Genomic DNA, 22,886 nt, shown 5'->3' with positions numbered 1-22,886 from the left:
AAAATTTATAAGCTAATGAGAATTGGTTTATGAGTGGAAATTAAGGTGCCCACACAAATATTTTGTCTTAGACTTCAATTTTTTTCATACTTCTGAAGAGTTTCTTTTTTTCCTAATCCATTTCTTCTGTGTGTGGCAATTACAAAATTGTTTATTCTGTTTATTATTTCATTGTTCTTAGAATTCTTCTACAAGTTACAGCCTTTTCCAATTAAGACTTTATTTTCATTTTTCTTTTTGTTAAGAGATTGCCAACTAGTTTAGAATCAATATATCAGCATATTGTTAACAAAGCAGAATCTATTTCCAACTGTAAAAGCTAGATATAAATGTATAACAGAAATGTAACTCTGCACAAATCAAAAGATAAAGTCATAAAATAGAAAACTTTTCACATCAGATAAAAGTTGCGATGGAGTTAAGGCTGATATTCCAAAACTATAACTTTGTGTGAAAGATGGTACCCCAAAAGTAAACAAAACAAAATAAAGAAATATAAACTACATTAAATAATTTTTTTAATTCTAAAGAAATAAAGACATTTATAGTCCATTTTAACACAAAATTCACACATGATAAGGAAAAAAAGGAATGTACATACTCAGCAATTATACTTATGCCTGTGTTTGAGGCACAAAACCTCAGTCTCAAATCTCACAGACATGTACAATATATTCTTCCACACTTTCCCCTCTTACAGTATCCTTCCAAGGCAGCTTTGAGTTGTTTTGTTGCAGAGATTTCACCTTTCCTGAGAAAAAGACATGAAGAAGAAAACTTCTCTGAGAATTTTACAAATCACAGGGAAGAAGTTTTGGTTTATGAAGAATTATGGCTAGAAATTAATAATTTCAAAAATCTTATAAAACTTAAGTTAGGGAAAGGATTGCCATAAATTGAAGAGGAAATTTGAACAATATCTTCATTACTCCACAAAAAAAAAAAAAAATCTACCTGATACCAGGAAAGGAATTTCACAAAGGACTTACTTTTTCATAATTTTGAACAAAGAAAAATGGGCTTTGCTATGAACATGTGGAAAATTGAACGCTGAAAGACAAAATACTGTAGTTTTGATCACAATACACTACCTCACTCAAAGAAAATGAGGTCTTCTCATACTTATTTCCCACAAAGAACTGCCTTAAATATGGAGTAGAATCAGCACAGCCACAGCACAGTGCTCCAGCAAGCACTTGGTCAGGATTAACCTCCTCTGATGAATAAGGTCAGAGTGAGTCCATCCAAAACACTTCAGCAACGAAAGGCAAAAGATAAAATAAAAATCAAGAGACAATGTTTGTTTCTGCTGACTGTTGAGTATAATTCATCCTCAGTGCGTGAATGCATGCTCAGTATGTGAATTCATATGTACTCAGCCCAGTGGAATCCCCACCATGGAAAACTTGCCAGAAGGTTGATTCAAGTGAAAAGATTTTAACTTAGGAGAGTTAAAAAAGAAAATATCATTCTTTTCTCTTACCAGGGAAAACAATGAAAGAAAGGACTTGTTTCAACAGACTGTGTTAGGAAATGCCATACCAAATCATACTGATAGTCCTTTAGACAATTTTAGAATTATTTTGGTTAAGGAAGTTGATTTTTAATTTCTCCTGTTAAGGACTACCAATCTCAGTCTAATAATGAAGCCACTAATAACTATCCAGCCTTGAGGTAAATACTTCCAACAAATTTGCATCACTCTCAGTGAAGCAGACAAGAAATATGCTACCAAAGAAGCAAATTTGAAAATTTTACTTGCTATATGCTCAAGATGTTATTGATATCATACATAGAATGCTATACATACATGGCAGAAACTTACGTTAAAAAAAAATTCTACTTTTAAAAATGTTCTGTGAGATAACCATGAATAGATTAGCAGCAGGTGAATCAAAATTTGATCTCAGTTCTCTATGCTTGACAAATGTGATGACATTTGGCATTAAAGAATTCACACTGAAACCAAAGGAGGAATGAAGGCACCTGTAGTGAAACTGCTGCTCTCAGTGATTCCCAGGGACAGCCCTGGGTCAGAGTTTTTGAGAAGAAAATCATCTCCTCATTTCTCTCTAGACTTCTTTCAAAAATTATTTCCACATGTCAGTAGGGAGCACATCGATAATCTCCCTCTGAAATTTTATCAGGAAATTATCAAAACAAATATGAATAGTTCTCAATGTTGTTTTCTCAGTGGTTTTTCTAGACAAATTAAAGATGCTTGAGCTGGCCTCATTAGCAACTGCTTCTGGGCTAGGAGGTCTTTACCACATATATACATGAGCCATAAGGAAGGGAGTCACAGAGCACCAGCTGATGAAATACAGGAAACTGAGACAAGATTAAATATATATGGATTATGACAGGAAGAGGTTTCTGCTCAGGCGAGCTGGTATATACAGGTCACCAGATCTTAAGGACATGGCAGACTTGCAGGGTCTACACAGGTAACCAACAAGGTACAGGTGCCCCAGATACCTACCGCAAATGGCAGCAGACAGAGTAACGTTGGTTAAAGACAGTGTCTGTCTAACACCTGAAAAAAGATTAGTGACTACAATGTTAAGTATCTATATTAAGAGAGACATTAAAATAAATATTTGGGGAAACATGTTTACACTCAGAGTAGCATAAATGCACTTTGCAGCCCTTCCTCACTGAAAAATATAATTGGAATCATTTGGTCGCATACTAAAATGGGATTTGTTATGTTTCAGGGAGGGATTAGAGTATAAATATTTCTAACATACACGGGGAGATGGACATAGAATTCATCACACTGCTTTATTAATGTCTTCTCCCACATTCCCTCTTTTTTTCTAGTTTTTCTAACTTGAGTTTCAGATTCAGATAGCTGCAATTATAGAACAATTCAATCAGAGAGTGTGGAAAAGGAAAAAAAAAAAAAGGTCACCAAAGCATGGTTTGGCACGACATGTTCTGTCTTTAAACAAGGATTCAAATGAGAAGTATTGTTCAAAATAAAATAAATTTATGCAAGCAATTAGTTCAAATTCCTATAATATAGATTATTTCTCTTTGTTACTATTCATCTGCAACAGGCTAGTCAGAACAGGAATTTTCTTTTTTATGAGTGTTGTTCAAGGCATCTGTATAAACACCTAGAAAACTCACTCATCACAGTTTACCAAAATTGCATTAGGATTTCAAGGATTTTAGGATTAAAACTAAAACTGTTAAACTGGGTGAAGTTTGGACTGAGGACCAAACTTAAAACCAACAAGAAGGCTGTTTTTCTATTCATCTTATTTTCATAATAACAATCAGCCTTCTGGCTGACATTTCAGAAAATTCAAACCATAGTCTCAAATTTCTTAGAATCTGGAAAATGAAGAGCGATTAAATCCAGGTTTCTCGTGTGAGTAGAACCCATTCAATCAGGAGTGCAGTGCAGGGATTCCCAGGCATGGACCACTCAGATCAGAAATGCTGCCCCACCCATTTACTTACCTTGAGTAAAGCATCAGGGGGCCAATATGATTCAGAAAGCTGATGCACAGCTTTATAGCTGTAGAAGATCCCTGAAGATGCCACCATGTTATCGGTTTCCCTTGCCCTGAATGCAGGAAGAGGCATCAGTACTGCTACAGGACATTTGCACATCACCCATATACCAATACTGAGGCAAATTGGCAGTTCATGTAATTTGGGTACCTTTCAGCCTCAGAAGTGAAGAGAGAAGAGGGTTACAGCTATGACTGCATAATGTTTTCTGATCAGGAGCAATGAAGAATTACTGTTTAGTTTGGTTTCATAAATATTACCTTACTCTTTGAGAAAGGATAATCAAAGGTTAGTGTTGGCAGTTAATTATTTGTTTGGAATTCTATTCAATTAATGTTAATATTTTCACATAGGCTACATTCATAACACATAAAATAAATTAATACAGAACAGCTAGTAGGTAACAAAAGGGAACCTAGAACCTCGAGCTTAAGATTTTGTTTGCTGAAGGTGTTACTGAAAGCTGTGATTGAGGTCAGGTTTGGGGTTAGGAACACTGTGTCAGTAAAGAAGAACAGAAGCACCTGTATTATATCTGTAATCCTCCTGACAGCAGTTGTGATGATTGGTGGACCTTGTTCAGCCTGTCTTGTCTACGAACAAACACCCCCTCACCCAAATAAAAAAGGTTCAAAGTCAAAAGAAAAAAATAACTTAAATTTTATTAATAACTTAAGTCTTATTAAGGTGTAGTTCACCTCACTATTTCTTAAAGCTAAGGAAGAAGCTAGATCTGGAAGTCCTAAGGACCTCTATTAGCCATTAAGGCTTACATTGCAAAAGCCAGTAAGTGACTGGGGCACAGGAAACACAACTAGCAAGCATCAGAGGTTGCCCAGTTACGTCCCTGCGGGACTAGCAATCCTAGGACTTGGAACTGCAAAACATCTCTCTGGGCCATCAGAAATCTGATCATGAAAATGTTAAAGCACACATGGATTAAAATTAGCTGCATAAAACATTTTGTAAGAGATTTTTCCCTGCCTCTCCATCAGTTATCCTTCTGCTATCACATATTTAGATTTTTTTTTTTTTTAATAACATCACTTGCCAGGTAATTCATAAAGAAAAATGAGCAACAGTAAAGCATTTACTACAATGTTGATGAACAGGGAACAATTTATCTTGCTGTCTCACAGTAAGACAAACAAGTTGGACTAGTGGTCCATACATAAACTCTAATGATTTCATTACCTCAATCTATTTCAGTAATCACTACTACAGTAAAGTCCACATGACTGTTACATCCTCTTCTATCTCTGAATATCCTGTTCCTCCGAAACTAATGCGTTCAACACTATCCTCTTTAAAACCTGTTAATGGTCACCACCTGGCTTGCTCACACTAGATCATTTTGAAAATTTGGAGAGATACTTTACGTATCACCCTACTAATTCCAAGAATTCAAATAAGTCCCCGTTCTCTGAAAATGAGTCATCAGGTTTTGGCCCACCATCATTGTTTCCAGTCAAAACATTTGAAAAAGGAAATTACAGCAGCCAAGATAATCAAGCATTGAGTTCTTAGGGTGGATATTTTGACACCTTAAATTTTATCATGGAAATTTGTTCTGCTTTAATGAATCAGTAACCTGAAAAAAACCCAAAATGAGTAAAAAAATACTACAATAGGTTGTGATTCATTTTTTCACCATTAAGTGGCTACGTGCATTCATACCACGTTAAAGGACACACTGTGAAGAAGAGCAGTGCAACTAGCAAGGAGAAGAAACCCAAACTAGCATATGCATCAGCAAATAAGTGTGACACATCCACCGGGTTTCAGACCTCCATCACTGAAAAGGTGCATTGACACCATAATGATGAGTCCAGTAGGAAAATAAGGGGACAAAGGAAGAAAGAATATCTGAAGAAGTCATCTTTTCACTGCAGGAATCTTCTCCTAGACATTAGGCAACATGTTTTACACCTCGGGGTGATGTTAAATATTAAACATAGTGAATAACTGGGTCTAGAGGTTTTGCAAGCCCCATTTGGCACTTAAAATGGTAAATCCTTTCATTTCAAGCCTGGAACAAAGTACAGGTAGGCACTGACATCACCATGGAGAAACTGTGTGCTGGCCAGAAAAATGCAGGGTGCAGCAAGATGCAAGTGAAGAGGCATGCTATCCATAGGGACGGCACAGCTAACTAATGGCACCTATGTCTGAAGCAGAAGGTTTTACCCTTTCCCCTATTAATACCAATGATAGGGTATCAGGGAAGAAAAATTTAGAGAATCACTTTTGTCAGAGACAAGAATCACTCTGAATGTGCTTTGCTTTTACTATTTTGAACACAAATATTTTAAAGTGCCTACTTGTGCAACAGAGGCTGGTTTTGTATCACAATATGAAGACAGAGATCACACCTTTGCTAAGTGATGTAATACAACAACGGTCAACAGCCAGCTCTTCCAAACAGCTGTCTGCCAAACCATCCAAGGTCATTCCATCAATCAGTGGTTTACTTACAAGACAGTGTCTCTTAGTCTACAGACTACCATCACATCTTCTGCAAATCTGCATAATTTCACTGATCTCATCAAAATTCCATCATTTTTACAGGCTGAATTGGACCTACAATCAGGCTCATGCAGCACAGGAAAATATGGTGCTCACAGTTTAGCCATCACCCATCCAGAAGGTCTGTCTTCTGGGCACACAACATGCACCTACATGCGTCCCTCCTGGTTCCCAGCAGCCAGGAGCTCTCCTTGGAGGTCAGATCTCAAACATCAGATTGGTTTAAAAGAAAGTCAATACAGAATAGGGTTGGGCCAAAAAAACATACATAGACTGCACACACAGCAACATGGATTCCATCCTCCTCCGTTTCCCCCAAGAAACAAAATATAAAATAACTTTAGAACGAGGCAAGGATTTAAAAATGCCTGGAATTTTGGTTTTATTTGTCAATTATTTTCACTTGGTAGGGGAAAGGAGTTAGAAAGTTCAAAGTCATTTGGACATTTTTGACTGAAAATTTTCACTTCAAGCACAGCAAAATCTTTTTTTTTTTTTTTTAAACTGGATAAAATTAAAAGATCCAAAGGCATCAGTGATTTCAAAATTAAGTGAGATCTCTTCATGTGGCACAGAGTTAATCCAAAATCACTTTTTAATGTTTTCATTTTAACAAAAAGCATTGAAGACATTCTTTTGGCTCAAAAAAAGCTTTTTTTTCAGGTTTCAGTTACCTTGCTGAACCACATCTCTCTTCTGACCAACTCTATGGAAACAGGATCTGTAAAGTCCATACAGCATATAGATTGGAGCAACTAACACAGTGAGCATGGATTAGATCAGGGGTTTTCCAGCAGAAGGAAAAAATCCCCAGTGTTGTTTCAATTTCAAAAGTTCACAATTAGCCTACTAAAAAAGGGAGAGAAAAGACAATTAAATCTCCTTATTTTAAAAAAGTATACGTTCAGAATGCTTCTTCAGGAATCCATCTGGCATGCAAAACTGTATTCATAGCTAAGATAGTTGCACTGAATTTTCTGAAGATACTAAATTTTCCATACACATAGGTAGCCTAGGAGATTAAAGTCCTGTTTCTTAAAAAAAAAAAAAAAAGAAAAAGAAAAAGAAAAAAATGTCTTCAGAGCTCAAGCGTTTCTTTTATTTTAGAGACTGAAGTCATAGCAGGTCAGTAAGAAGAGAAACAAAAATAGAAACCTCTATTTTTCCTTGCACTGTATTCCTAAACCACTGTGCCAATGCTTCACAAGCGAGCAAAAGAGAAACTTTCTTTATTGGTATACTCCTTTGCTGTAAGTACAAACTTACATCATTTATTGATCATTGGCAATATCTGCTCCAATGTTCATGCGCAAGGATTACAGGACTAACTGTTTCTAATTTTCTTATCTGGAATGTAGCCCTTCCCCACAGAGTTTATAACAGTTCAAGCAATTTTAAACCCCTCAACAGGCTCAGGCAGGAGGGCCACCCGGGGGAAGATGCTGCAGACATGGCCATTCCCCTCCTCGTCCCCATGCTCTGCATTACTAACGGCAGCCTGATGCATCATGGCTAGGCAGACGAGCCACGCAGGCATGACTGTACCATGATGTGATCTAAGGTACTCACATTTTTGCAGAGCTGTATGCATCTGGTACCGAAAGGCAAGGAAAAACTGTTGTGGCGTTTGACATTTTGAGGAGCGGGGAGGAAAGACTGTGGTTTCTTGGGTTTCCTCCCACCCTTTCTCCATCGGCCCCCCGCGGTCTGACACCACGACTGTTTTCCTACCGTCTGGATATCAGGCGGCAGACATGAGTGCCAGACTGGTTTATGATTTTGCCTAGCAATTATCTTCTATCTTTTGATAACAGGCTGTACCCTTTTCCTTCGCAGTCAAGAGCTGTCCTGACACAGACGTTCTCTGAAGCAACTCTGGTAACTGCTATCCACTCCAGGTTGGGGTTTCTGTCCTTTTTCTTTAAATATTTATATTGGAACAACCTGTTGAAATATGCAAGTGTATACAGAAAAAGCCTTGAAACTGGAGAAGACAGCCAGTTCTACTTCCTTCATCTACTTGTTTTCTTGCTGCAGTAGAGAGAAGCCAAAATTCAAGGCTGGAAGGAGTTCAGACCTAAACCACTGGAACATGGTAATGAGTTTTTTCCATTACTAGATAGAGTTTTATCTATTAGTTTGGAAAAGATTCTCAAACCCCACAAGTAAGAGGTTAGGGGAAGGTCAGTAAAAATGAGAGAAAGCCTCCTTCAAACAAGCCCCTGCTTCAACTATTTCATTTTATGAAACTGCACAACAAACTCTAAAGACAGAAAGAATACAGGAAAAGATAACGACTGCAATCTTCAGTAACAGCTGTGGGACTTATTTAACTTGGAGAGGGGTGAAGACGTAGAAGAAGCTTTAAGCCATCTTTATGGTCCCCTAAGCCCAGGCCAGATGTTCCTGTTCAGTCATGTAATATAACTCACAGCATCCTGCTATAATTTCAGCCAGTTACCAGTGACCCCAGGGGCTGCTGAAGATCATTGCAAGCAGCAGGTGTTCCCTTGCAGGAAATCTGCAGGGCTGCCAAGATGGAGCGAATGGAGGGGGAAGATGATGTCTTTTTAAAGCATTTTCTCTATTTTTCAATTGTTTGTAAAACTGTGATTCTTTATTACATCTGGAAAGAGCAAGATACATTCATTTCACCTTAAGCCTTCATTTCCCTTTCATCATTGTTTGAGGTACTTGCATCATCTGCACAGTATTTACTCATTAGCTAGCTTTCACTTGCTACTTAGAAGTCCCATTACTTGTAAGGACTATATCTGTGCAGCGTAATTTCATTGATATTTGTCTTGAGATAAAAATGATTATGGTTTCATGTAAAACAAAAGCTGAGAGTTTTCTCTCTCCATGTAGTTCCTTCAGTAAATCATTTGCAGGCTCTCAGCACACCCAATCCAAAGTGATGCTGAGAGCTCTTGTTTAGCTGATGCGCTCTTTGGAAGTCCTTTGATTGTAAGTGTGAATGTAGCTGAAATCTGACTTGATGCTTTCCTCTTGTTCCTGCTAGAAGTGCAATAAAGGAATGGTGTGACAGTAAACCCCCATCTTCCTGGACTTCTCCATTGAGAGCACCCCAGCACAGCTGTACAATGTTTCCCACATTCGACTTCTTCACACACAAAAATGCACGTGCATATCCTGGTGAGACCTCTCTGAATATATTCACTTTACTTAGGATGCTCTGGAGTTCAGCTGTACCTCAGGAATCACTATTTATTATGAGATCAATCATGTGAAGCATTAAGCATGTTCCTCTCATCTAGCAGCTGATGATGATGAACTTTTAACTCATCCATTCGATTACGTAGGCTGGGATTTCTCAAAGGAGGCTAAGGGAATTAAGTGGAGAGATCAGTGGATTTCGATGGGAACTCAGAACCAATATTACACACAGATATTCTTCAGTATGTCCTAACCAGACATTTTACAATTTACAAGCAAATTCCTATTGCTTATGTCATAGGCTTCAGGTTCTTGATTTATAAACAACACACAGCAGCTACATAGATCATACACAGCACAGAAATTAAAAAAGGAAGCTCCTCTTAATATTTAAATCTTGAGATGGTCGGGGGCCCAGCCTTTCCTGAGCAAGCCACTGTCAGATGAAAGGTTGCCAAAACAGATGATGCCATCACACTTGGGGATCCTACTCTAAGCTAAAGGACCATGCATGTCCTTCTGTCTTGTCTATTTTTATTTGATCTCATCCAACCTGGCAAGATCAGATTCACAGAAATATAAGCAAAAAGGATATAAGTACATAGGAAAAGTAAAGCCCTCCAGACCCTTTCCCTCTTGCTGGATAATGAACATACTCAGGGTGATTAGCCAAGAAAACATGATTGATAAAATTATAATAACCACAACAATATTTCTCAACATTTCCCTGGATGCATGGCAATGCAAATGATAATGGAAGAAATAGTAGCAAGACTGATTCCAAGATGCATTTCATGTTAGAAGGGCCACTGTCAGATATTGACATGTCTGTTTATAAAAATCTATAAAACATTCTTGATATGCATAACCTCAGATTTTTAAAGAAGTTAAGTAACCAAGGTGTCCCTGCCTGTGGCAGGGGGGTTGGAACTAGATGATCTTCCTTTTACATGATCAACTATTCTATGAGCCTATGATATGTTCATAAATTTACTTCAAATCATTCTCTCCCCTTGGATCCAGCATGTAACTGTTCATCTAAATAAAATGTCTTGATATATTCTGCAGCTGAACACAGCCAGCCAGCTGCAATGGCTCAGGAACGGATTTCTGAGCAGAGGAACACACCACTCCCACCATTCCCACTGCTCAGGAAATAAAACTTTGTGAGAGACGTTCACAAATATTAATTCTCACATAGAAGAGTTAACTGCTGTAAGTGTCCTCCACAGCCACTGAAAATGAAGTAGCTGGTTTGGTATTATTTTACATAAAAGTTTTTTGAACTGCAACATTGTAAGACATAATTTTGATTAGGCTACAGTGCTGGTGTAGAAAAGATCCAAACCAAACCCTTAGAGGTTTATGGAAAAAGGAAGGAGCCTTCAGCAGAGACATGTTAACAGCACATAGATCAGGCAAGAATGGCAGCTAACACAAGTATTATTCAAGAAATGTATTAGTTCAAATACAGAGAAAGTGAAAGCCCCAAGACAAAGAAAAAGCAATTTCTTTCCCTTAAAATCTAGAATCTGCCAGATTGTAGTGCTATTGGGCTCAGTGCCACTACTACCATGCCAGACTAGGCAGAATCCTCCTCCTCAAGGCAGTGATCGGCAGGTTCAACAAAGGAACTCTTTTGAAAGTCAAATGAAGTCATATAAATGTCCAAAGAAATCAGAAAAGTCCAGGGAACTATTTACAGGCTGTTCAGATCTTTTTAAGTTTGTGAATCTGACATACCAGTGAGTCAAATGAAATCAATTAGCCCATTACTTTAGCAGTACCTAAGCAAAGCCAAAGACTATGCTGAGATTGCTTGGACTGATCAAAAATCATGTTAACTCTGGATGAATTATTGTGCTCTCTACCACAAACCACACACTTTGAGTTCCCAAAGCAAAACTTAGTTATACCTCACCTTCTTTTCTCTCAGATTAAAAGCAATATATTTACATAACATCCAGCACCTCTGATCATTGTGCCAGTTTCTCTTTCTAATTGAAATAACCTCTTGTGATCTAAGATTTCATGACTAAATTCCCAAAATTGTCTTCTCCTAATACAAATTTTTGCTATAGTTTTTGCTATTATGAAAGAAAGAAAATGTTGCATATCCATAAGAAGGGCATAGTGAAACAAATGTTTGAGACCCTTGCGAAGGGGAGAAAAGCTGCACAGAAGGCAGTCACACTGATGAGAAACAATTCACCCCAAGGAAGTCCATAGGAAGCTTTCACTCAGAAAAGAGCAGAGCCACAATGCAACAACTAGAACATGAAAATTATTTTGTCTGCTGCAACAAAGATAGCACAAAGTGGAGGTGACTGGTTCCTGCTGCCTAGAGTAGCAGTAGAAGGCTGATAGGGTACTGAACGCAGGCAGATAGTGAGACCAGACAAAGAACTCAGGAGTTACCATCATAGTAACATCAAACCAAGTCCTCAAAAAAGGCTACAGATGCCTAGATGCTAAAGCAAAGACTATCAGCCATGTCTTTCCTCCATCTCTGGCTCTGTCATTATACCAAAACAGATGCCAAGAGCTCCCTTGGATGGTACAAGAAAGGGAATTTGGATGCTGATGTGCTACAGGAAGGGAAAATGGAATATAAATGAAGGAAACATGCCTGAAGCTTAAGTTTATAGCATAGAACTTCATGATCTGTCCTTTACCCTTAGAAAGCAAAGTTAGCACATCATCTTACTCCAGACTGTCTCTGTACTGTCATGTCTTGAGCCACAACTATGTTTAAATCTCAGCCTTGCAAGAGAAGCTGGTATGGTTGACCTCAACACCTACAGAAGGGCTTAAGCATCTAGCTTAAGACAGAGATGATAGCTAAGAATCTAAAAAAAAAAAAAAAAATTAATCCTTTTGCAAGGAGGGAAAGGTTACTTGAGCAAAACAAGATAAGAGCCTATTGATGTAAGCAGAAGATTATCATCAACACATTACCAAGACTACAATAAATGACTTGCGCAGTCCTCATAGTAGTTGAGCCTCTCATGCGATTGTCTGCAGTTGAGAGCGCTGTAGACATCCCATAATACCACAGCACAGCACTAATCCACTTGCAGCTTCAAGATGGAAGACTTAAATTCAGTTTAGCATAAAATGAACAAGTGCAAGTCAATGTCAGGCCTATCAATTCTTATTTTACAACACTGCTTATGTTCAATAACATATCTGTGAAAATCCTCTCTTCCTCATCTTTTACACACACAAAAATATTTTTCCTCATGTTTACTAAATCTTTCATTACATTTAAAAAAATATTTTGTATAGTGTATTTTATATTGTTTTCTCACAGTTCATGTAGGAAAGCATTTGCACAGCCTAAGACTGAAGCCTGATTTGCTGGTGTCACAAAACACTTTTTAGCAGGATGGCTGTCACCAGCCAAGGATCCAGGAACGTACTTGGCAACAAGCAACATTGGATCAGACTGTGAGTTCGTGTAAGTGGCAACCCAGACTAAATTAGACCCAGTGACTACTGAACACATCATTTCAAATATGTCTCATAAACAGCACATAATGCTTCTCATCTATTTACCTTAATGGTTCCATCATCCCAAGTCCTACCTCTTCACCAGCACGAGACACGTACAACTTCAGGAAATTATAATGAGCCTGTAGCCACACAAATATTTTTAAAAGGTATATGTAATAAAGCACTAGCATAAATCTCATGCCTTGTGTGCAAAATGCCCTCTCCTACACTATCCATTTTGGTCTGTTCAAGCTCAGACAGACTACGCTTGTTCCCACAGACTGCCTAGGGTAACTGCAATGACAGCAGGAGTGATCTGTGAACGCCACTCACAGTATGGCTGACAGGTACAGAGAGATGCAAACTCCTTCCTTTGACCATACAATATATAGGCCTTGAGCATAATCTTGTGCCCAAGTTAACCTGAGCAGTTTCAAATTCACCCATTCCGAGAAAATCCAGAGATGTTATTGTCTGTGTAGATGCAGCTTTATTCTCTACTCTCCAGTTGATAAGAACAGCATTCCACAACTTATTTTTAAAATCCTCTAAATAGAAAAATGAGACTTAGAGGCCAAGAGCTGATAATAGATTTTGCAGATGAACGTCTCTTTTTTTATTCTAATGTCCAAGAAATGCTGTAAATCAATCAGCCATCACTAGCCCAGAAGCATCATGAAATGTGAATGTTATTGCTAAGAAAGCTTAGGTGATACAATGAAGTTTAAAGCCTTTTGAGGAAATCCCTGTCTATTCATGAGAACAGTGTATTAAAAAAGAAAAAAATTTTATTACCTTTCTCAAGGTGTTTCAGTTTTAAGTTCTACTCTGTTGAGACAATGAAAAATTTATTGATAAACCAATGCACTTAGCTTTCACTTTTAAGATATTTATGCTCTAAGGCTTCTAAGTGAGAGGAAAAAGCACTTAAATCACGTGCTTCTGTTGAATGTAATAGATGAATTGATCAGCATTGTCTTGCAAGATATAGAAAAACATCATTTGGAAAGTATGATTCAGGGCCAGGTTTTATCTTTCATAGCCCAGAAGCAGAGAATCTAAACACACAGAAAAATGCCTGCTGTTTGCCATACAGATTTAAAAATCCAGAAGAGGGGTATGTTTCTTTGAACTAAGAAACATGAATAGTTTGAACATTGTTATTCTTTATGCCCTTCACAGCAGAGCCTCATGGAGCATACTCAGAAAGCTTTGTGTGTCTTTTTCCTGCTTCTTTTCACAGGAAAAGACTTGTACCAGCATCATGGTGCTGGGCACAGGTGATGCCTTACTACTAGTTGCCAGAATTTTGCTGGGATCAGCCAGCCAAATGTGGCCTGTGCTGTGTCTTCCTGATGGGGAAGTTATGTTCACCAAGTCCAAGAAGAATCAGATGTGCTTACTCAATCACATGCACAAAAAAAGAAATTTGAATCTCAAATACCCAAAGCAAAGTGTGCAAAAAGGACCTAAAATCTCAAACATTCTTTGCAGAATTTTATCTAGGATAAAAGTTCTAGTCTCTTCAGATAAATCACTGCACCAGAAGGGCAAATACTGATTGGAAAAACAATTTTCAATTAATTAAACTTTTTCTGTAATTTTTCAGTTCCTCCAAGGAAGAGGAAACAACTCAAGATCTCACACTCTGCCATGTCTAAATGTGTGTGGAACATGAACATATGCAGGTGGCATATATATGTTTTATGTTGTCTTTTGTATATATATATATATATGTATATGTATCTGAGCCAGAGATTCTTTACTAAAAAGCTAAGACAGAAAAAGCACAGAATTTCAACTCCCAGAGGACATTTTCCAGGTCCCCTGTTCAGGAAACACAACGACAAGTTTAGTTATCCACTGAAAATACTTAGGTGGAAATTACTGAGAAGCAGTAACCATGGAGCCCAAATTATACGATTTTTTACTGTCATTTTCTAGAGTTTAACAACACTACGATGCAGTGCTTTTGTTTGAGACGTGGGCAGGGCAGCAAGCTGCCAAGAAACATATTTGCTGGACATAATGACTACTTGGTCTCCATCGAGGAGCAGCAGCTTAGCATAACTAAACTCTTCCATGACGCAGGGGAGTAGACCTGATGACCAATGAACGGTTCCTTCCAAATACCTTTCTGTGATTATATGCTCATTGTCAGTTGATTTCTCCATTTTGCTCCAAATTCATTGGGCAGGCTTGGATCTGCACCACTTTGTAACGTCCAGTATTATATCAGGACCTATCAATAACTGCCCACCTCCTTTGTGTGTCTGCACCAGTCACTTCTGATTTTGGTTTTTTCCTTCCCCTTGGTTTTATAATAATTGACTCTCTCCATGTAACTGTATCCCTTGTACACAGAGCTCCCACCCAGCCCCCGCATGCAGACAGCCAGCACAAGCAGTCTGACATTCCCATGGTATATTCTCCAAAGATCTGCCAAAAAGATGCTGTGGATAAACTGCAAAACGCCACCACATTATCACAGGCCATTAGAGTTTCACTGCTGCCCATAACATTGAGCTTTAAATAAACTTTGGAAGAGCAGCTGGCCATTGGAGAGAAATCTGAGAAGGAGCTTAAGGAGACCAGCAAGCACCTTGTTTCTCTTGCTGTTAGAAAGGGTTTGTTTGGGGTTTCTTCAAAACAGGCAAATAGAAGAGAGGCCCAAAAGACCTTTTCTGAGGTCTCAGCAAAATTTCTCAGTGGGTGACTTACTGTACAGCCAGTGTGGCTCTCTACCATATGAGCCACACATACTCTGATTCTTGGAGACATCATCCAAATCAAGGGGAGCCAGGTAGCCTGGCTAGGAAACAGCTGCCTCAGTTGAAAACCCTTTGGGCCAGGAACTGTGATATCCTGTAATCAGATATCCACTTACTGCCTGCAGCTGTCCTCTTAACAATTGTCTACATGGTAAAACAATAGCTACATGAGATTACCTGCACTGCCTGGACTCTGTTAGGGGAAAACTTTCTGCTTTTAAACCCTTCATGGAACCACATGCGGAGCTCTGGTTAAGCCCTAGGAAGGAAAACAAACATATGCAAGCTGTCTGCACTTGACTGCTGGAAGTTTTTTTGGGGTGACTAATGGGTCAGTTTACTCAATTCAGCTTTGAATCTGACCCTTTTCTCCATCAAAATACTTCAGTCATGTTATATATATTCATAACTGTTTTCTGTAAAGCATCCTTTACACCTAGCCCATGGCAAGCGCGGTGGGACTCTCAAGTTGGTAACATCCTAGATGATACCATATTGATCAAGTTCAAGACCATCTGAGGAACCTGAACATAGACAAGTCCATGGGACTTGATGAGATGCACCCCAGGGTCCTGAGGGAGGACTGAGATAGTCACTGGGTCACTCTCCATCATATTGCGAAAGTCATGGCAGGCAGGCGAAGTCCCCAGTGACTGGAAAAAGAGAAACATCCCACCCGTTTTTAAAAAGAGTAATAAGGAGGACTCTGGGAACTACCAACCCCTCAGTCTCACTTCTGTGCCTGGTAAGATCATAGAACCAATCCTCTCGGAAGCTATGTCAAGGCACATGGAAGGCAGGAAGGTAATTAGAGACAATAGCTCCATCAAGGGAAGATTGCACCTGACTAATCTGATGGTCTTTTACGGTGAAGTGACTGCATTTCTGGATAAAGAAGGAGGAACTGATGTGATCTATCTTGACTTCTGCAAGGCCTTTTACACAAGCCCACACAACATCCTTCTCTCTAAATTGGAGAGATATGGGTTTGATGGATGGACTATTTGAAGGATAGAGAATTGGCTGGATGACCACATCCGAAGAGTTACAGTCAATGCTCAGTGTCCAAATGGAAATCAGTAACAAGTGGCGTCCCTTAAGGGTCCATACCAGGACCGGTACTATTTGATATCTTCATCAACAACATAATGGGACTGAGTGCACCCTCAGGAAGTCTGTGGATGACACCAAGCTGAGAGGTGCAGTTGATTCACTAGAGGGAAGGGATGTGCCATCCAGAAGGACCTCGATGGGCTGGAGGAATGGGTCCATGCAAGCCTCATAAAGTTCAACAAGGCCAGGTGCAAGGTCCTGCACCTGGGCTGGGGCAAGCCCAAGCACAAACACAGGCTGGGCGAGGAGTAGATTGAGAGCAGCCCTGTGGAGAAGGACTTGGGGATACAGGCGGGGTGGCAAATTGGACATGAGCTGGAAATGTGCACTTGCAGCCCAATTGTGTCCTGGGCTGCACCAAGAAAAGTGTGGCTAGCAGATTGAGGGAGGTGATTCTTTCCCTCTACTCCACTCTTGTGAGACCCTCTCTGCAGTGCTGTGTTCAGCTGTGGGGGCACCAACATCAGAAGGACACAGACTTGTTACAGCGGGTCCAGAGGAGGCCACGAAAATGGTCAGAGGGCTGGAACACCCCCCTCATAAAGAAAAGTTGAAAGAGTTGGGGTTGTTCAGCCTATAGAAGAGAAGGCTCTAGGGAGACCTTATTGCAGCCCTTCAATAATTAAAGGGGCCTTAGAACAAAGATGGAGAGAGCTTTTTTTCTAGGGTCTGTAGTGACAGGAAAAGGTGTAATGGTTTTAAGGTATAAGAGGGTAGATTTAGATTAGCTATTAGGAAGAAATTCTTAACTGTGAGGGTGGTGAGGCACTGGAGACCACCCAGAGATGTGGTGGCTGCTCCCTCCCTGGAAGGGTTCAAGATCAGGTTTGACAGGGCTTTGAGCAAACTGCTCTAGTGAAAGATGTCCCTTCCCATGGCAGGAAGGGTGGAATTAGATGATCGTTAATGTCCCTTCCAATCTAAACCACTCTATGATCATATTGAGGAGTGGCAATATGAGGGACATGTATTACTGTTCTGGGAAAACATATATAACAAATACCTATGAGAAAACAATAGGAGAATTGCTTCATCTTGCTCTGAACTGCCATTCAATTTTAGCAAGTAAAGGCTACCGCTAGTAATAAAAGAGACAGAAATGTCTCATTATGTGGCAACAAATTAGTAGAGAAACTGCAAGTGCATTGTTGAACACTTCCCGGCCTCGCCCTTTACCCATTGTTTTGGTGAAAGAATTTGCTGCCTGCATACACCAAGCCAGCAGAAACTAAGGGGTGAGGGGAACCTTACTATGCCTTAGGTAAGAGTGCTCCCTTCTGGCCACAGGTCTGAAAGAAGAACATCTGAAAAGAAGCAATCTTGGTTTGCCTACACATAAACTGAGAAAGTCATGCATCATATTGTGCTATGAACTTAATTTTAAAAAATAAAGTTAGGACACATGCACCTGGGTGCAAACAGAGTATTTCAACACTATCAGAGCCACTCATCCTGCTGCCAAGACACTTAAGGAGGGAAAAATCTTTTTAAGGAGGGAAAAAGAATATCAAAACAGATGTGTAAGTACTTTCAGCTGAACATTTCCACTACTACATTTCCAAAAGCACTAGTTGCACCATGCTTTCCACAAACATTTCATTAATAATTTATTGTTTATACAAACTTCACAATGAATGGAATACTATCGAATCAAAGAAAAAAAAGTTACTTTCCTTTAAAAAAAAAAAGTCTATGACCAAGGATTAGGAGGTTGATTTTTGTAGAAAAACAGTCATTCTTCAAAGAGGGGTTAGGTCAGCTTAATTACAGGAACACACAAGCCTATTAATGGTAGTTTTTCTTTTATCAACAGGCATGAAACACAAGAATTTAAACTATTTTGCAGCCAGGCATATTGCTCAAAATCACTTCCAACTGTCACACCTGATGAAGCTAAGGAATGCTTATTTTAGTAAACAAAATTTCAATGTCTTGATAGGTTAATCTAAGATTTGTATCTAATCAGTAAATTCAGTTAACAGTTCTGCTTAAAAAGCATTTAGATGATTAAGTAAACTGCAATGTACACAACCTAAGAGTAGTTTACAAATACAACTGAGAGGATAACTATGCATGGTGCAATCCATGTGATTCTTAACTCACTTTCCATGTGAAAGCATACAGAAAATAATTCAAAGTAATACTTTGTAAACATGTTTAGGTAACATTAGCAACAGCTTATGTAATGAACAGCTGAGAAGACAGTCCTTACAAAATACAACCTGAAGTGATTGGTTTTTGAGTGACTGCTTTTATAGTTTCCTCATTCAGCACTCACTCAAAGCCACTCTAGAGACTTTATTTCCCAAAGTATCTTCCATCATCTCAGGCAATTAATTAATGTAATTACTCTCATATAGCCACAGTTGTTACTATCTGACAAATAATGGTACATAGCTCTCAGGATAAAGAGGGAGGGTTTCGTTCTACAAACACATCACTGAAAACATGAAACATTTTCAGCCAGGAAATGACTGCATAAAATATATGTAACATCATAACTATGGATACGGTTCTCACTCTGAATTATCCTCTATTCCTCTTTTAGATATGCAAATATTTTATGAAATGTCAAGTTGCTGGATTTTTTTTTTAAATACCAGGTTTGATCTTTTAAAATATGTTAAAGATAGCAAAACCTAATGATGCACCAAAATACATAGTACATTTTCCTTCTCAGTTACATCTTTAGAATCTCAAAAGAGATCAGTGTAACCTTATTAACCAAGGGAAACTGGTACAAGCAGATATGAAAGCCAGCTGCATGTTATGTGACAGATATTACAGTGCTTCAGACATACAGCTCTCTTTTTCAAAGGCAAACACCGACCTCTATGGGCAATATGTAATGGTGCAAAATAAGAGTACCAAAAAAAGGCCAGACACATGCAAAAAAATGCAGAAAGTTTTGTCCACCTCTCTGTAAGACAAAGTCATGAGGCTGAAGTAGGACATGGGTAAGGATCCTTCCTCTGGATGCAATGATGGATTTCAGAAGCAGTTACATCTCTCACCAAAACAACTTTCATCAGTTTTGTGTCATCTTTCCGTGGAACAGATTTGGTCTGTAAAGAGATTTAATTCAACATGCAAAGCACTACTAATACTCACAAAAGCACACCCCCAATGCTTGAACCTCATGCACTGCAGGTGGTCCTGAGCCCCCAGGACAATGAGGAAACACAGGCTTGACTCCATGCCAACATCTGAGATCCTCCTGGCCAAGGCTGTGACGGTCATCCAGCCCCGGCCCTGGGGTTGCATGGAGTATGTAAGGATGGGCAACCAGGATGAAGGAGCAACTGTCGCAGTGCTGGAGGATGGCCTGCTGGCAATATGGCTTCTCCTCATCCCTCTTCAAATACAGGGCACTGCCTGCATGCAGAACCATAGCTCTCTGTGTGACAGAGACTCAGGCCACACTGGGAGAAAAAACAAGACACAAACTATGACACAAAATGCAAAAATATGAAACAGCACTGTGTGGCTGGGCAGTGGGAAGATGAGACAAGTCTCACCCTGACAGAGTGAGCACAGGCAGATCTGGACTATCCCCCAGCACCTTCAGTACTATGGTCCAGTTGCAGGAGGCTGTTCTGACCTCTTCAGTGAAAAATTAAATAAACAGAGCAAAATTTTAAGGTTTGCTATGCCTCAGAACTGCAACAGGGCAAGACATTGCAGCTCCATAACAAACAGGACACGGGAAATACATTGCTCCTCTTCCTGCTCTTTATTTTAATCTTCCTTAAGTTAATGACAAGGATGCAAACAGATGTAGTTTTCCTAATTGGTTTAGGATCAGTTTCCATGCCAAGATTTAATCTATCTTTTTGCAACAAAGGGCTTTTTAAGCCAATGCTGAACAACTGTAATTTTGTAAATATTCTTGCAAGTACAAATTCTTCATCATTAGATATAAAACTATCATGAAATAACACTAGTAATCAGTTTACTATATACTTTTCTTAAATTCTGGCACATGGACTACAGCTTGCTAGCAGAGAAAATGTAATTTTAAATTAAAGACATTAAGGGCATGTTTTAACCTAAAACTGTAGAAGTGATGTCTCATCAAAAGTAAGGAAGAAAGAAGAAAAAAAAAAAAAAAAAAAAAAGAAAAGAAAAAAAGAGAAAATCTACAAATTTAATAAAACTTAATACTTTGCAGAAGATGATAAAATGTTTCAGAATGGCATTTTTAGTCCTCACAAAGCTTTTTGGCCTTGCTATATTAAAAGGCTACCTCCACGAGGCATACTGGGAATTTTTAATGTTTTTAACATTCCTATGACTCGCAGTAGGGAAAAGTTAGAGAGTGATAAAGTTAAGACTGAGTGATGGAGTTAAGTCATATCCAGGCCTTGCACTAAAGTGATGCTGTCACAGAGAAGGTAATGACCACAGTCTGAAGCTCTAAAAATGGATGAAACAGGTAAAAGTAGAAGGTTAAGCATTTAGAAGCAATGATATTCAATACCATACTCAAACACAAATCTAATGTGACCTTCTGTCTTCAAAGAACTGGAAGTTGACAAGTTTATATTTAGAAATCCCCTGCTTGCCCTTTTTCCTATACATCTGTCCTCCTCCTGTTGGGCCCTAGAAAATCTCCATCAGCTACTTCATTGCTAAATTGAATTCTGCTTGCATGATATTGTCTGAAAACAGCGATATTACATGTTTTCATAGGGTATGAAATTTCTTGTTTTGCCCTTTGGAACAGAGTTTAGCAAGCTTCCCGGTTTAATGAGATCTTCCATTAAAAATTAACAACCACCTCATAAAAGACATTTCAGTCTTGCATAAGGAAGTAAAAGAAACGAAGCACCTGAAATCTCTGACAGCTAGCTATGGGCAGTTTTAACAAATAGAAACACAATCAAGCAGGAAACAAAACCAGGCAAACAAAGTACAAATGTATATAAACTTCTACATAAATGCTAGAAGTTGGGGAAAAGATGTCACTGAACCAGAATGTCTAATTTTAAAAGGAAATGTCATGTCAGCAATTCACAAAAAATTGAGAATTTTTAAAAATCGGGGTGCATTCAATGCTTGAGAGCTGTGCCCCTTACTTCTGGTGCTGTTGTTACCAGGATAATATCCCATCAAATCTAGTTTAGGAGTCCCAGCATGAGGGCATTTCCTCCTGGGCAACGTTCCTGCCTTCTCCACTTGACAGCTACACAAGATACATAGCTACTGTGTCAGCTGTCCACAATTTAAATTGTGAGACATAGAAAAACCTACAGTAATGCGTAGCTTTGTCTTCCACGGCAATAATCTCAGTGAAGGATTTTGGCAGGTGCCCAACACATTTACAATACTATTTCTAAGGATGAACCAGCCTTTAATAAGAAGTTGAGTTTACAGGGGAAAACTTATTTCTGTTGCTCTTCTCTACAATTTTATTTCTAAGGAAACAGTGACCCCCATCTTTCAAAAATTTGCCACTGATCCTTCAACAACTGTTACACTGTTAACAGTTTAATTAATCGTGGAATAGCTGAGGTTGGAGGCACCTCTGGAGATGGTCCAGGCCCAAACCCCCTGCTCAAGCAGGGTGCCCAGGACTGACCAGTTGAGTTTGAGTATCCCCAAGGATGGAGGCTCCATAATTTCTCCTTTGACAGTGTTCACAGTAAAAAAACATTTTCTTATGTTCATAGGAATTTCCTGTGTTTCAACCTGCATCCATTACCTCTTGTCCTGTCACCAGGCACCACTACCCAGAGTCTGTCTCTCCTCTTTACCCCTACCCATCAGATATTCATAAACATTGATAAGATCCCCCTTGAGCCTTCTACTCTCCAAGCTGAGCACAGCCAGCTCTTTTGGCTTCTCTTCATACAACAGATGCTCTAATCCCTTAATCATCTTTGTGGCCCTTCACTGGACTCGCTCCAGTAAGCTCACATCTCTCCTGTGCTGGGGAACCCATGACAGGACACAGCACTCCAGATGTGCCTCTCCAGTGCTGAAGTAAGCGGCAGTGGCCTCACAATGACATGGGCCAGCTCCCTCAGCATTCATGGGCACACCCCATGTCCCATGGACTTGATTACATCCAATTTGTTTAAAGGTTCTCTGACCCGATACTCCTCCACCACACAAAGGAGTAGTCTTTCTTCCTTGTGCCAGACTTTCTGGTTGCAGGCGGATGGAGCTTAATGAAGGCTGGCATTAACAAGGACTCAGACCTCTGGTGAGCTTTCGGTTTTATCACGGGTTACTGCTGCGTGGGTAAAAGCAGGACTGCCAGTTGACTGAATGCTG

The 22,886-nt window shown here is 39.2% G+C and overlaps 1 long non-coding RNA gene across 1 annotated transcript; it reads right to left on the bottom strand.

The window, feature by feature from the left end:
- Positions 1-557: 557 nt before the first annotated feature.
- Positions 558-19,803, bottom strand: LOC141961418 (uncharacterized). The gene is made up of 3 exons (XR_012633767.1): positions 19,719-19,803; positions 3,472-3,577; positions 558-751 (listed from the first exon to the last, which is right to left on the bottom strand). It is a non-coding gene; the product is annotated as an uncharacterized LOC141961418 (long non-coding RNA).
- Between the last annotated feature and the right edge of the window lie 3,083 nt (positions 19,804-22,886).

The sequence above is a fragment of the Athene noctua genome, chromosome 5, assembly GCF_965140245.1.
Source record: "Athene noctua chromosome 5, bAthNoc1.hap1.1, whole genome shotgun sequence".
NCBI classification, from domain to species: domain Eukaryota; kingdom Metazoa; phylum Chordata; class Aves; order Strigiformes; family Strigidae; genus Athene; species Athene noctua.
This window is presented reverse-complemented; position numbering and strand designations above follow the sequence as displayed.